Source organism: Pecten maximus, unplaced genomic scaffold (assembly GCF_902652985.1).
Source record: "Pecten maximus unplaced genomic scaffold, xPecMax1.1, whole genome shotgun sequence".
NCBI lineage: Eukaryota > Metazoa > Mollusca > Bivalvia > Pectinida > Pectinidae > Pecten > Pecten maximus.
Genome location: NW_022979679.1, coordinates 3,803 through 8,928, shown reverse-complemented (window position 1 = coordinate 8,928; position 5,126 = coordinate 3,803). Strand labels below are relative to the sequence as shown.

Here is a 5,126-nt window from a genome sequence, read left to right as displayed (position 1 = left end):
TTTAGGTCTTGGGACTGTTGGTTAGGAAAGAAGTCTTTTAAAAGTTTTGGGTTTTTTGACTCCTGTGACCTGAATGAAGGTCAAGGTCATTCATTTTATCAACTTGGTAGCTCTTCACCCATGTATGCTACAGACTTAATATCAAGTCCCTGGGTCTTTTGGCTATTTAGAAGAAGTTGTTTATTTTTTTTAGCATATTTGACCCCTGTGACCTTGAATGAAAGCCAAGGTCCTTCATTTGAACACACTTGTAGCCCTTCACCCCAGCATGCCTACAGACCCAATATCAACTCCTGGGCCTCATGGTTATTGAGAAGAAGTCGTTTTAAAGATTTTAGCCTTTTTGACCCCTGTGACCTTGAATGACAAGCAAGGTCCTTTCATTTGACACACTGGTAGCACCTTCACCCCAGCATGCTACAGACCCAATATCAACTCCCTGGGCCTCATGGCTATTGAGAAGAAGTTGTTTAAAGATTTTAGCCTTTTTGACCCCTGTGACCTTGAATGAAGGTCAACATTATTCATTTGAACAAACTTGGTAGCCCTTCACCCGTGCATGCTACAGGCCCAATATTAGGTCTCTGGGCCTTTTTGTTATTGAGAAGAAGATGCTTGAATGGAAAAGTTGATGCCGGACGGACGCGGCGCCACGTCATAAGCTCACTTGCCCTTCGGGCAGGTGAGCTAACAAAACAACAAAAACAGGCCAACAGGCCCTTTATCACTCGCCTGAATGGATTGACCAAACGTCAAAATAATGTTCATGTTCAATTTGTCAGTAGCTTTATTTGTTGATATCAAACAATGCTCTTTGGTTATGCATGGGGATCTCAACTGCTTCAAAGATATAACCCAGAAATAAAGTTCAGACTCACCAGGGGTGTATGGTTTTTACAGCATTATTGTGTTTACAGAAAACAAGTCATTTGGGTTGAGGAAAAACCTCCAGATCTTTTTTTACATCAGGATTGTGTTTATCTTTCTATGTCCAGCAATGTTATATACAGTAAAACCTTGCTATAACCAATTCTATGGGACCTGGAGAAATAATTCGTTTCTGAACATTTACATCCTAACGTACTTCCACTTGATTCCACATTTAGACTAGACTTGGCCTTAAATACAAAAACTGACAATGTAAATGTTACAAACATTTATTTTATGAATAGACATAGTTTGTTTTTACATTTGTTCATTTTTATATCTTTTTAAAGCAATCTGTGATTTTGACTTGTTTTTTTACAGATACTTTCTCGAAGTAGGATTGAAATGCCGACAAGCTATAGCTACAGCTACTATGGAGCGTTCTCTAGAGTTTCAACACATTGATAATCAGTGGGTAAAAAATACTTTTTCAATGTATCCAAAAAATAAGCAGCAATGTCTTTATGGAAGATTTTCCATCATTATACGATAATGTTTTAAAACATTTGTCAGAAACTGCTGTCATTGAAAATGATCGAGTAAGATAATTCGTTGTAGAAGGTTTTTAATCACTGTGCTTTGTAACAAGCCGGAGTAATGTCCCTTGGTAGTCACAGCTAATTGATCCCTTATCAATTTGCAGCATGGACTGCAATGCAGCATATGCTGCAATCATGCTGCTTTTATGCTGGCATCATGCTGCTAGTTTCACAGCATGATTGCAGCATGTGCTGCATAGCAGCATGGTACCATGCTTCTGTACAGCATGTACTGCAACCATGCTTTAAAAATTGAGGTAATTGAATATCTGAACTCTATCATGCTGCAACCATGCTGCAATAACTTTGTCATTTAGACAGGATATGTACCATGCTGCAACCATGCTGCAATAACTTTGACAGTTTGGATATCGAATTATATCATGCTGCAATCATGCTGTGTGGACTTAGTAAATTTATCATATGAAATGCATCATGCTGCAACCATGCTGCAATAACTTTGGCATTTTAAATAGGATCTGTACCATGCTGCAACCATGCTGTATTAACTTTGCCATTTTAGATACAAACTGTACCATGCTGCAATTATGCTGTATTAACTTAGTTAATTTAATGAACTGCACCATTCTTTCATGTATTAACATGACTGTTGAAGTTGAAATGTGTATATGCTTGGCCATTCTGTATTAGCTTAAAAGGGCATTCCTTTGTTCGGACATCACAAAATTTCTGTGGGTGAAATGTAGGTCCAAGCGAGGATCCAAAATCTAGGACCAAATTTCCCAGGTACCAAGATTAACCTAAACAATTATTAATTAATAAAATAAGATACAGAAAATTAACAAAAGTTGGTATTAGATATTTTAGTATCTTTTTTTAATTTTGAATAAAATATAGAAAATGTCCAGGTATCAATGGTGATAACAAAATAATTTTTAAAAACATGTTTGTGTTGCAGAATTTCCTTTTTATACTTGATCAGTACCACACATATTTATTTAAAATTCAATAACAATTATTTTAATTAAGTATTTCGTTTATAAGTATGTTCTTTGTTAGTATAACGGTTCACAGCTTTTAAATGTGATATTTTGTCAGCTTTCACTTGTAGTTCTATCTCAGAAGGAATTAACTTAAACATTGATGAATGTTGCAAGTTAGTACATTCGACTTAAAACTCATCCCTATAAAAATTTCATTCAAATTTTCAGAGTTTAGATCGTTTTTTGAAGAACCAGTATATTGACTTTTGCTTCTGATTATACACTTTTTATCGGAGATAGAATCAGTCACTTTATCCAAACACTGACATAAACCAAGACGTTGGCATTTACCATGCACCAGCTTACTACCAGGTAGCCATACATGTAACATGTTCGCCAAAACAAAATCGGGGTCACTCTACCAACAGTTACACATGTGCTTGGAATATCGCTTTTAATTCAATCAAATAAGATTAAAATCACCTGCTCTTTGTCTTTGTACCGCATACTTTCTGGATATATGCGGTGTTAAGATTACATCTGATAATAGCATACGAAATCACGTCGTGTTTGACACAACATTCATCGCTATAAACTCCAATAAACATGTGTCGAACTTATGTTGTCACTCGGACGCTTCCTTGTAAAACGTATATTGAAGTTAAGCGCTGTGATGATCTCGACCTCGACATGAGTTTACTAACAACAGACGATATATTCCCATACTTTAATCTGAATTATTTGAAATCGTGAACATAAAAAGAAAACGTGCATTGGTCGGTTCCTCGTCTGAAAATACATCCATATTAAACAATAGGCGTATGACAGACGAGGCCAAAACCTCTGGTCAGATTACATGTTTATCGTTCGGTTCACCTATGACCTCGTTTGTTTACCTTGCTCCCGAGATGTGACGAGAGTGCTCCTCGAGCTCGTGCGATCTAAATGTGCACGATGCAAGTATTAAATACTGTAATATTTATCTTAAAAGTATGACACAATAGAAGTTTATGATTAAGAATAAAAAAACACGCACAAGTAAAAATGAATCGTGTTAATCTCTGGCAGTAAAATATTTATCCCATGATGCAACACACACGAGTTTAGCGGGAAGTCTGATAGCCATGTTTGAATTCACCGGATGTTTATTCCAGAAGAAAAGTATAAACAAACACGACGATAGCCTAAAAACGATGCTTGTTTCCCGTCTTACTGAAGAAGATCGACTTACTTCAAGTTACCGACGAATGAATATCAGCTTTCTCGTTTTTGACGACCGATGCATATTTTTACCGACATACATCGTTACGAGACAGGGTAAGTTTTAATTATATAATCTTCTTCACGTTCTGACATCGTTTCACATTATACGACGATGAATTTGATATAGATCTATTCATATCAATAATACCTAATTATTTATTTTTCAGGGTTTTGATGATTAATTTATCACAGATTACACGGCCGAAGGAAACGCAGTACCGATCCATGTGTTACAATCGTAAGTTTTCAATTTCATTTATTTATTATTAACGATCTTCGGCCCGACTTAAATTGCATTTTTTCCCCACTCACACACCCTTGTTATGATTATGACGTACATACGTATTCACAAACTATGGTGAGGAAAAATTTGTGTTTTGGATAATGACCGTTTCGTGAAAGATCTTTACCTCCACATTCTTTTGAGGATCGATGTTTGCAGATTATTGCATCAAATTGAAACGATTAAATGAAATAGGTGAATTAAGATTGAATTATAAGTAAGTAACATTGTTTTATGTATAGTATATTGCAGTTTCACATTGATATGAACTGATGGAGAATTCGGGAGTAGCTTGATTTAATTAATAATTAAGTCATCCTGGCAAGTTTATTTGTAGCTTTGTGTGGCTGGCTTAATTTTATTGATAAAAAGCTTCCAAAGCAAACACTAATGAAAATGATAGCAAAGTGATCATGAAAAGTACATCAGTTAAATACATACATTATCTTCAAAAACTTGACAATTATTCTAATTTTGAAATAAAGAATATTCTAAAAGTCTTTCTTTCTTCCAACAGAGACTGAGTCTTCATGCAGTACATTCTGGAATGAGGAACACACCGCATGCATTGTGGTCCAAATTGATGGCATTGACTTAACACAAAGCAGAAAGGATGAAGAGAAATTAAGAAGTTTATGTTTCACATTAATTAAGATTATTCGAGATATGTTATCTGTCGAGGTATACAACATTTCCTTTCATAATAAAAGTGTAAACATTAATATATATACAAAAAAAAATCATGTACCGTATATAATCTAAAAATCCTTGTTAGTTATTTGTTGTACTAGCAAAAAATATAATATAGTCGTCTCAAGCTTGGTTGTATTGAAATCCCCAGGGACAGTGACAGAGATATATCACTACAGTACGTGCTACATCAAACACACACCATTGTTCAAATTGTCAATCAACATTTCATTTAGTCAGTATTTAGAATCGATTCCAAAATTATGATAATCTTTCACAGTTTATTAGAAATAATGTTAAATTCGATAGAAGAAGTCTTCGACTGTTGCTTGTTTTTGTTTAGGACACACGTGAAAACAGTTTCCAGTACATCTGGGCTACTTCGAGGAAACTACGTATACTGTCTGAAATCAGTCTTGTGCGTCGGTGACAAAATGTATACATATCCTACTATAAACTCTGCTGGAAAATATTATTTTG

At 35.1% G+C, this 5,126-nt stretch overlaps 1 long non-coding RNA gene across 1 annotated transcript; it reads left to right on the top strand.

Annotated features, from left to right (window-relative positions):
* Positions 1–2,994: 2,994 nt before the first annotated feature.
* On the top strand, positions 2,995–4,865 carry LOC117319120. The gene is made up of 3 exons (XR_004530613.1): positions 2,995–3,727; positions 3,841–3,911; positions 4,474–4,865. It is a non-coding gene; the product is annotated as an uncharacterized LOC117319120 (long non-coding RNA).
* Positions 4,866–5,126: the final 261 nt, after the last annotated feature.